The 11532-nt window shown below is 30.0% G+C and overlaps 1 protein-coding gene across 1 annotated transcript in view; it reads right to left on the reverse strand.

The window, feature by feature from the left end:
* Window positions 1–10168, reverse strand: part of LOC134726348 (extracellular matrix organizing protein FRAS1-like) — a 45089-nt gene extending 34921 nt beyond the window's left edge. Inside the window, exons 1-2 of the mRNA XM_063590747.1 lie at window positions 10143–10168; window positions 2457–2488 (exon numbers count right to left, since the gene is read on the reverse strand). The gene's annotated coding sequence lies outside the window, so the exon portion shown is untranslated. The remainder of the gene's footprint in view (window positions 1–2456; window positions 2489–10142) is intronic.
* Between the last annotated feature and the right edge of the window lie 1364 nt (window positions 10169–11532).

Consider the following 11532-nt stretch of genomic DNA (forward strand, 5'->3'; position numbering starts at 1 on the left):
ATTTAACAACATCAAAGTGAAAATATCAACACTATTATGTGATATACATAAATTCATTAACCGATAATTAAAATTCATTACTTAGGTTGACATTACATTTACATTATATCTGATTACAGTTGATTCAGTTCAAAGTTGCAGGTATCCAGTTTTTATTTAACAGCTTCTGGGTAAAAACCCTACTATGCATAATGCACTGTGGAGTAATGTAAAATATGTCATTAATTTTACTACAGGCTGATGATTTTTTGCAATTTTAAATTATAATTTATGGGTAGAAAATGTGTTTTGAATAAATTTACAAATTATTTAAGTAAATATCATTGTTGTGCATATATTTTCAATAATCCTAAAGGTTAGTATTTGAGTCCAAAACCATTACATAAATAACACACTAGGTATCATTATCATGACCTCAACTATGAGAGCTATTTATGGCAAGCTGTTTTATAATCATTTCAATTTCAAGATATCTCATTAAATTATAAAGATATCTTATAAGCTGATTGAGATTTTTTGAAAATCAGAAACAATAGCTTATACATCAAATAAGATGAACCAGTGTATCTTTTTATAAGAATTCTTATAAATGAGATATCTTGTCAACTTATTCAGATATCTCAAAAACTAAGTAAGATATCTTATAACTAAAAGATATATATGTGTTGAAAAATGGTGTCATGAAAATAGCATGTTCATAAATTCGGAAAAGACGAAATGTATGGTTATAGGTACAAGACAAAGGCTGCGTTTAAATCAAGCAGAACCAGTACTAACTATTGAAAATAATATTCTTAAAAAATCGTCAATTGAAAAACTTTTAGGTGTTAGAATTGACTCTAATCTGTCCTGGACAGGCCATATTAATTACTTATGTTCATCAATTTCATCTAGACTTTTTTTACTCTCTAAAATCAAGAAATTTCTAAATATTGATCCAAGAAAATTATTTTATAATGGGTATATTCTCCCACTGATAGATTATTGTTGTATTATTTGGAGTGGTTGTGCTAAAAATGAGCTAGTCAGAATAATAAAATTGCAGAAAAGGGCTGCAAGAATTATTTTAGATGCTGATCCACTTTCATCATCAGCTCCACTGTTTAAACAGCTTGAATGGATGACAGTAGAGAACAGAATCTCATACCACAAATCAGTTTTGATGCAGAAATGCCTTAAAAATGAAGCCCCTGTATATCTCACCGAAAAATTTAAAGAAATGCCAGAAATAAAGCAATATTGTTTGAGAAATGCCTCTTGCAAAAATTTACAAATTCCAAAAGCCAAAACAGAGCTTTATAAAAAATCTTTTATATATTCAGGATCTATTTTATGGAATAATTTACCAATATCCCTGAAAAAATCAACATCAAGTACAAGCTCATTCAAAAAAGATTTAAAAAATTACTGGTTGGAACATTAAGAAGCTGTGTTTTTTATATGCATAATTATTTTCACACACTTACTCAAACTTGTTATTGTTGATGTTATTACTATAAATATATGTCATATGTGAATTTGTAATGTTTACCTGTTGTGAAAATTGTATACTTCATGACAATTTTTTATTTCATTATTCATGTATGTGTGTCTGTTTGATATTTTGTAATTGTTTGTATTATTTCATTGTATTTCATGAGGGCCTCAGGGAAGATTAGCTTTATAGCTAACTGTGTAACCCTCTTTAAATAAAGAATTATTATTATTATTATTATTATTATTATTATTATACCTTTAAAAAAACCAATTTAGATACTGTATAAACTACATAACATGTCTTCTAAATCAATCATATTAAACATAGTGTTTAGCTAATTCTTGGAAATTTATAAGATGTCTAAGAATTACTGGAAGGATACTCCTTTTTGATCTGATGACCAGCTGAATTCTTACCTTTATAACCAATAAAAATAGTGCCTTTTTTAATTTCCTTTTGTTTTATATATTTCGGAGTTTAGTATCAAGTCCATTATCACTGAACTAGTAAACATATTTATTCAGGGGCCAGCTGAAGCACGCCTCCAGGTGCGGATTTTTCTCGCTGCATTGAAGACTCATAGGTGGCATTCTGCTGTGTTTTGCTCATTGGTTGGGTTGTTGTCTTTTTGAAGCATTCCCCATTTTTATTGTCAATTTATTTGACAGATATAATTATAGAAAGCATAAAGAAATGTATGCTCATTATAAGAATGAAATACTTGAAAAGGAGAAGATATTTGGGAATCTTTCATCTTTACCAGTAGTAGTACTCATCATATCATTAGATTTTGAAAGTATAATTCATTGAAAAGACTAAGGCATTCAGGCATTAATATAGTCATCATAGAGAAGCTTTATTCCAAATGACTGAATTAATAGGGTTAAAAATCCCTGGTCTCTATCAATAATGGGAGGTAACTCATTCCTTCTTTCCTATGAAACATGGGAGGTAACTCATTCAATGTATTTTGACTTACCTTGTATGTATTGCTTTCATATAAACAATCTCCTGAAAATAAAAAAATAAAAATTATAGTAAGAATAAATAGTTCTGATTTTTTTTTTTGGGTGGAAGCTCTTCAGTATACTCAAAATGTCTACCTATTTGAATATTCGTTGACAAATTATCACAACCATCTGAAAAATAGAAATTATAAAATTGAGAAAATGTATGTTTCCAGCCATTATTCCTAAACATAAATAAGGTAAATGGCTAAATTATTCATCAAACTGTTTTATTTTGCGGAATTTCTTATCTTCAAAGACAATTTTTTCCTAACTTAATTGAATGAAAAAATTCAATAAAAAAAACAACAAAAAAAAACAGCACATTGCATGAGAAAAAATACAAATTTACAATTTGAAACTTAAGTAGCCATTCCGAGAACCATTCAGACAAGTTAAATGACAAAGCATATTACAGAGGTAACATGACATGTTGATTTTTTTTATTTAGTCAGCATTTATCAAAGTGCTGACCTTAAATTTAATTAATAATGAAAAAAGTTAAATGTTTGAATGTTTCCTAACAGAATCATTTAACTGGTGATTTACACTATTTTGAATTAAAAAAACACATTTAAGAGTTTACATGACTAGCTAATATTTTGACTTTAATAAACTTGATTGCCAAGGTTATGACCTTTAATTTAATTCAATTTAAAAAAAATGTTAACACTTTTCATGTTTTAGAAGATCAATTACTTTTGTAAGGAATCAATTAACCAAAGATCAGTTGTCAATGACCACTTAACCAGGTGTGTCAGGAACTTAATAAAAAATATTTTTTTTTTTTAACCTTCTCTCTTCAAGACAGATTTATTACTAAAAGGGTCCACTTTTTAACAGGGTATCAAACAGTCGAATAATGAGTTAAGATTCTAACCTGTACACTGCTTGGACAAAAATGATATAAATTATCGATCATAATTTGAAGTGTATGATTAACATGCAATATATGCCACTGGACATTTAGCAATCATATTGGAAAATATCCTATAATTATATTCTATAACCTCATTTATCATTGTCTCTGGTTTCCCTTTTTTGCTTTAACAATATTAAAAGCTTTAATACTAAAAGGTCAAAGAACAATTTCCCAACAACCCTTTGAAGGGTGCCCTGTAATTTCAATAGTTACAAAGTTACTATTAAAATCATTTTATGAGAGGACATCACTCAAAATTGATACTTTGAAGAACTGAAATTGAAGACAAATTGTAATAAGCATCTTTAATGTTTCTTCATTAGATTCAATAAGAGCCCTATAGGATGATAAAAGTTCAATTTAAAAATTGCTGCTTGACATTTGATCTGACACTGGCCGGTCAAGATCATCAAAAATTCAACCTCTAGATGTTTTATTTTTATTTTGTCCTATAATGAATTATCTCGTTAATAAATTGTGCTAACATCATTAAGTACAGAAGAAACCCTAACATTTCCAAGATAAAAACTGTTTAATGTTTTTTTCCTTTTTCTAAAATAGGAACAAACCTAGGTATGTACATGGGGAGAGATACAGATACAGATTACAGACTTTGGATATTTTTTAGATATTGACATATGATACAGGCCTCTACAATACCTTTTTTATTTAACTTTTCCTGTAGGACAAGTACATACCAAAATTTACTTGTCCTAATGAAATTGTTACTTGTCCAAAAAAATTCTATTAAAAATGACCTTTTACATTTTTAGTTGATTAAAGGAGCAAAAGTTGATATACTAGTATCAAAGGCTGTATACTGATGTCTTAATATGTTTCTGTCATTGTTGGCATTGTTGTCTTATTGATATACACCTAATTCTTCCCTCAATTCTATAGTCAGGAATCTTAGTTTATGAATAATAATTTTCCAAACATTACTATCTTTTTTGTCATGTGATGTCCCAACTTGTAATTTCCAGTAGTTCAAGAGTCCTTTGGTGTCTCTTACCAATTGTAAGTAACTATATTGTAATGAAATGGCAAGACTTCCTATTAAATTACCAGGAGGGGATTCAGAATTTTTAAAGGAAGGATTGGTGCACAGCTATTCAAACAATAAGAGAGAGGAACCTAGCAACCAAAAAACTAGAAAGGGGTACTGAAAAACAAATTTTAGTTAAGGGGGCTATGCACATACATAGGTTTGTTCCAGATTTCTATGATATATAATATAAATAACCCTAAACATGCTAAAGATCTCCACTAAATTCAAAAGGATTTTATAGAAAGTTAGAACTCTCACTCCTCCTCAATTTCTGTACCCTTCTAAAATACTAAGCATTAAGTAAACTAGAGGCTCTAAAGAGCCTGTGTCGCTCACCTTGGTCTATGTGAATATTAAACAAAGGAAGCAGATGGATTCATGACAATATTCGGTTTTGGTGATGGTGATATGTTTGAACATCTTACTTTATTGAACATTCTTGCTGCTTACAATTATCTCTATCTATAATGAACTTGGCCCAGTAGTTTCAATGGAAAATGTTACAGGTAGTAAAAATTTTCAAATTTTATGAAAATTGTTAAAAATTGACTATAAAGGACAATAACTCCTTAGGGGGTCAAATTGACCATTTCGGTCATGTTGACTTATTTGTAAATCTTACTTTGCTGACTGAACATTATTGCTGTTTACAGTTTATCTCTATCTATAATAATATTCAAGATAATAACCAAAAACAGCAAAAATTCCTTAAAATTACCAATTCAGGGGCACCAACCCAACAATCAGGTTGTCTGATTCATCTGATAATTTCAGGGCAGATAGATCTTGACCTGATAAACAATTTTATCCTATGTCAGATTTGCTCTAAATGCTTTGGTTTTTGAGTTATAAGCCAAAAACTGCATTTTACCCCTATGTTCTATTTTTAGCTGTGGCGGCCATCTTGATTTGATGGCCGGGTCATCGGACACATTTTTTAAACTAGATACCCCAAAGATGATTGTGGCCAAGTTTGGAATAATTTAGCCCAGTAGTTTCAGAGGAGAAGATTTTTGTAAATGATAACCAAGATTTACGAAAAATGGTTAAAAATTGACATTAAGGGCAATAATACCTAAAGGGGTCAACTAACCATTTTGGTCACATAGACTTATTTGTAAATCTTACTTTGCTGAACATTATTGCTGTTTACAGTTTATCTCTATCTATAATAATATTCAAGATAATAACCAAAAACGGCAAAATTTCCTTAAAATTACCAATTCAGGGGCAGCAACCCAACAACGGGTTGTGTGATTCATCTGAAAATTTCAGGGCAGATAGATCTTGACCCAATAAACAATTTTACCCATGTCAGATTTGCTCTAAATGCTTTCATTTTTGAGATATAAGCCAAAAACTGCATTTTACCCCTATGTTCTATTTTTAGCCATGGCGGCCATCTTGGTTGGTTGGCCGGGTCACGCCACACATTTTTTAAACTAGATACCCCAATGATGATTGTGGCTAAGTTTGGTCTAATTTGGCCCAGTAGTTTCAGAGGAGAAGATTTTTGTAAAAGTTAACAACGACGACGGACGACAGACGACGGACGACGACGGACGACGGACGCAAAGTGATGGGAAAAGCTCACTTGGCCCTTTGGGCCAGGTGAGCTAAAAAAGACATTTGTTATCAAGAATAGAAAATTCCCCTATATCTGTTATATGTCAGGACAAATTTAAAAAAAAATGTCTTTCACATTAACGTCATACATTATGAACAGAAAATTTATTTAAAGTGGATAGCACCAAAAAAATATTTGAAAAAAAATATGTTAAATCTCTGAAATTTTTTATAAAAAACAGGTCAACTAATGTAGACACCAATAAATAAGATAACAGAGATTTTCAGACATAAAATCAGATGAAAAATTAATTTGAATTCAATCCAAACATTAGTCAACAGAGAGGTTCTGAGTGCACTCTGCTATTTGTCTTAGAATACATTTAAATAAATGTATATCATGTTGACCTGCTATTTTAGAATATCCGTTACAATGCTCACATACAATTCTAATCATTGAGATATCTAGGATTACTTATTTATGTCTTATTTTCCCTGTATTCTGATCTTATCTTCATGTTTGACATAGTGGATATTTAATTTTTGTCTAATGCAGTTTTGTTGATTCTGCAAATATTTATACCTGTAATTGATCAGGGAATTCAAATGTCAATCAAAATTGAAGTCAAGACACAAATCTCAAAACAATTTATGAGAATTGTCATGCATGTTTTCTTTAAGAAGTTTAGTTTCCATACTTGGATAAAGTTTAAAGGGATATGGTGTAAAAAAAAATTACATGATATTTAATGATGAAAAATAAGAAGGTTTGGTGTTCCACACTGGATGCAGAATGAATCTTTGTCTAAATTTCACTGCCAATGACAGCTATGAATTATGTGTCAGATAACAAATAGGAAGACTGCTTATCAATTGTTGCTAAGTTAGAAGGAAACATGATGAAGATGAACTACAAATATTTTCTAACTGTTGTTTTCACATAGATATAAGAAGATGTGGTATGAGTGCTTTCAACACGGAGCATTGGCACACCCTGAACAGCAAGCTATAAAGGGCTAAAAAATGACTAGTGTAAAACCATTCAAACAGGAAAACCAACCATCTAATCTATATAAATAACAAGAAAAAGACAATTGTTAACCATATCAAAAAACAACAACCACTGACCATCAGGTTCCTGACTTAAAGCAGTTCAAACAAATGCAGCAGGTTTAAACATTTTAATAGATACCAACCTTCACCCATACCTGAAACAATAGTGTGACATCACAACATAGAAAGACAAACTATAAAATATCATTGAAATGGTTAAAACCAATTCCAATTCAACCAATTTTTTTAAATAACTAGGTAAACAGAAAGTTAAATTCAATAATTTTACAACTCAATCTAAAACAAATGTCAATGAATGAACAATACTTTTCAAAATTAACTTCTTTCCCAAAATCATTGTTCCAGCTGTTAGGACTTCCTTTTAACATGCATGCCATTTAAAATTTATGGCTAACAAAACTTATCTTTTTAGAAAATGTTCTTTTGTTATTAGGTGAAAAAACTTTCATGCTCAACTTATTGTAAAGATGAATGTTTTTTGCCCCAAAGATTTTAAAAACATAAAGATAAAGAAGGAAGATAAAGAAAGTTTATATTAGATAGTAAAATTCTTAACTGACAGTTTTCATTCATGCATGATTTAACAAGTAAAAAACTAATATAAAGCCAAAGTACCTCAAAGTTTAACTGATAAATTAACCATGATAATTTTAAGTATCATAAAATTTATTCATGGGTGGGAAGATTTAACTTCAAAAGATATTTTACAGACAGTCAAAACAAAAAACAAAAGGATTGATATCTTTCAATAACCTGTAGATGGACTGCAATTAGTATCAACTTTTGTGGTGCATCTTAAGTTTTATGCTGAATACTGTGAATTCAGAAATTTAATTGTTATGTTTTTATTATTGCGAAAAATGTGACAGGGTTACCATAATGTGAATGTGCATTTTGAATTTTTTACATGAATTAAACAGGATTTTTCTCAATATCACAAAAATTAAAATTGCATTTTAGTTTTAAATGACAAAATTGTAATAATAAATGCACGCAATAATTCCTGAATTAACAGTATCCAATTAAGTGTTTTTGTCATCTATAGCTTCCCAATCCATGCAACTAAAATTTGAATTTAAAACTACTGTTGACTTGACCAAATTAGTTGATGTTTTAATGTCTCTACTTAAGTACTAGCCTAGTCAGAAGAAAAAAACTATAAAATCAAATTGTAAAGGAATTTTAAGGTGGTTTTTATAGGGACTTCCCCAAGATAACCATTCATTATTGCAGTTATATTTATTTTCTACTTTTTTATTACCACAGTACCAGACTGTATATAGCATGGATTAACAATCACTTGTGGAGTCCTTTTTGTGTGGTTTGATGGGAATAGGTACACCGCACATCTAAGTTTTCTTGCAAAATAAAAATTGGCTTTAGGCTTGTATGCAGAATTTGGTTAAAATCCACACCACAAAAATTCTGTTCTTTTTAAAAAAGTACTTCAATCCATGGAAATTGGTACCCCCATGATAGTAAAAGAAGAATGTACAATATCGTCAGAATTTTAATAGGCCTTGTCTATTAATAGAAAACTAACTTTCTAAATACAAGATGTATTATCTTAATGAGATTTTAATGTACTTAGGTTTTTTTCACACCTAACAGTTTGTCACCTATATCTTATAATAGGTGCACAGACGCATGTAATACATATAGGTATAACTATCCGTCTCAAATCAGCTGATCGACCTAGTATAGCAGATTTAATGTTTGTATAATAAAAGATCACTTATTTAGGGGTGAAACCTTTAAGTAGAACCTAGTATTCTTGTCAAAAAAGGTTTGTCTCACAATAAAAAGGCAAACTTTTGGAATGTATAAAATATTTTCACACCTGGTCGGAAAAATATGAGTTTGAAGATAGAAGAAATAGGGTCTTCAATATTTTATTGTAAATACTTAAATAAGGATTGTAATTTGAATAAGAGAGATCAAAGATATATATTAAAGTGTAATTAACCATGATTTGAGTACCTTATTCACAAAATAAGTATGAAATTTGAGTTATATATGCATTACAATTTATGTTAATATATGGGGAACATAGAGCTTTTTTCACATATATACATGGTTCATGTTCAGCTTAAAATAAATTGCTGACATCTCTCAGACACTAGTCATCTTGGAAGTATATACATTGAACATCTTCATCAACTTTTGTCTTTTAAAGATAATGATATCAAATAACAATTACTTCAAATATTCAAATTCTTGAGATGATTCTGTGATCTTTGATCCCAATAAAAAACTGTGTGTGTCAATTTTTTAGAATCAGATAATTTTAAGTTCCCAAATAAAACCAGATAAAACATATTCCCAATTATCCCACGGAAGAGTATCATACCATTAGGTTTAATTTCACCATGAAATATTTCTTTACATAACCAATAATAATTATAAAAAAAAAAGGAAAAAAAAGTTGTGTTTTAAGGGGTTCTATCAATTTTTACTGTTCTTAAAAAAAAAAGACCCCCCTCCTTTTTCTCTGAAATGGTGAAGTATACTATACTTTTATATGATTGCCTGATTTTCTATCTCACCAGAGCAATCAATTATTCCTTTAATAATTTTAAACACTGTTTAATACAATTTCATCCCATATGAACACAATTTTTTAAATATTAAAAATTCTGTGAAAATTTTCTTCACTAAATTGCACATAAAATTAGCAGAAGTAACACCCTTCCTTTGATCTGGCATACAGTTTTCAGTTAACTTATATTTACCTTTAGTTTTCTGCATGAAGACACTTAGTACAATAATCAATGCTTTTAAATGCACATTCCTCAAATGTAAACATTTAATCTGCATTTTCATATCTCATCTTTAGAAACTTTAAGAATTAGTTGAAAATTTAAAATTCCACACCAAATAACATTTCCATTTTACATATAATCTAATTCCATGTCATAATCCATGTAAATTTACATGCATGTTACAAATGAATTAATAACAATAACAACCTGATGTAACAAGCTGAGTGAAATGTGACATCAGGTTAATTTCAAACCATGTGGATTTTTTTACACCTGGTAAACATACCTGTAACCAGTCCAGTGAACCAGTCATAGTAGATGGGCGGTCCTTAGATCAATAATGGGGTGGAACCCTTCTTTATAGATTAAATATCTACTGTCAACAGTCAGACTTAGCTGAATTGATCTGAAATAGAATATGTATTGTCAATACTTTTGAAATTTAATATCTTCATCTCACCAGATGATGTGTAACATGCAATACCAAATATGATTTCAATTCAATGTTATATTGATATCAGGAATTTTTACAATTTGAGTTTACTAGTTTGGACCATTTTTTCTCTTAAAGTAGCATATATAGAGTTCATCCAATAGCACAACTGCAGTATGTAATATCAAGAAGATTACAATGCATCCGCCTTGATTATATGATTGAAGCTATCTTTAACCTTGAACCATGCTCATTAGACCTCAAAATTCTCTTTTGGTTTTTAGTGTTATTTGGTTGCTGTCTCATTGAAATTTATACATCTTTTTTCCATCATAACTTACTGGTAATTCTTGTCATACAATTGATACCTGATTTTCATGTATCAATCATCACATGTGACAATAATGTAACAACAACCACTAACATGGCAAGACAAAACTGACAATTTAATTCACTTCAATTCATCAGTAAAAAGCTATAACTGTGTCAAAGGTACACCAACAAGTTTATCACATGTAATCAATACCAGTAAGCACACTTCTAAAAACTGCATACTCAATACAACAAAATATTTACATAGACAGAGCTATGAAAAACTATTAATGATAATTCCTGTTTTTACCCCAAGTTTTAATTACAGTAATGAATTGGTTTATTATAGGCCAAGTTCGGATGGATATCTAGAGTAGATAGGATTGACATGGTCATATATAACACCTGTTATGATTGGATATAGCTTTCCCGCCATTAGAACTCAATGAGCCCTTGGTTGTGGCAGGGTTACTAGAGATCGACTCGATATCCCGGATGTTATGACGTCGATCCAATCAAATTTGAATGTAGGCATATTCAGAGTAGGGGCCTTGTATTTCAGGTAATGTAGAGTCCCTACTCTTCAAAATTATTTACCGTTCATATGGAACTAGAGTCAGTACTCGAGTTACATCCCAACTTGGCCAGAGGTGTCACTCTGGCTACAAACTGTAACTTACACATATTGTACATGTCTACTGGTAAGCATTGTGGTCAGGATTTGGTTCTTGTTGGTCGGATAGTTTTAAAGGATATTGTTTTTCCTGTACAAAAGTTTCATAATACATTGTTCGTTATATGAATATTTTCTCATTCCACTAATAAAGAATAATAGGAAGAGGATAAAAACCTAAAAAAATCAGTATTTCATTATAAAGTAATGTTAGAAGGTTATATTTGTCTCACTGCAAGTGATTGTCCAATCTTAGTA

Source organism: Mytilus trossulus, chromosome 7 (assembly GCF_036588685.1).
Source record: "Mytilus trossulus isolate FHL-02 chromosome 7, PNRI_Mtr1.1.1.hap1, whole genome shotgun sequence".
Classification (NCBI taxonomy): Eukaryota; Metazoa; Mollusca; class Bivalvia; order Mytilida; family Mytilidae; genus Mytilus; species Mytilus trossulus.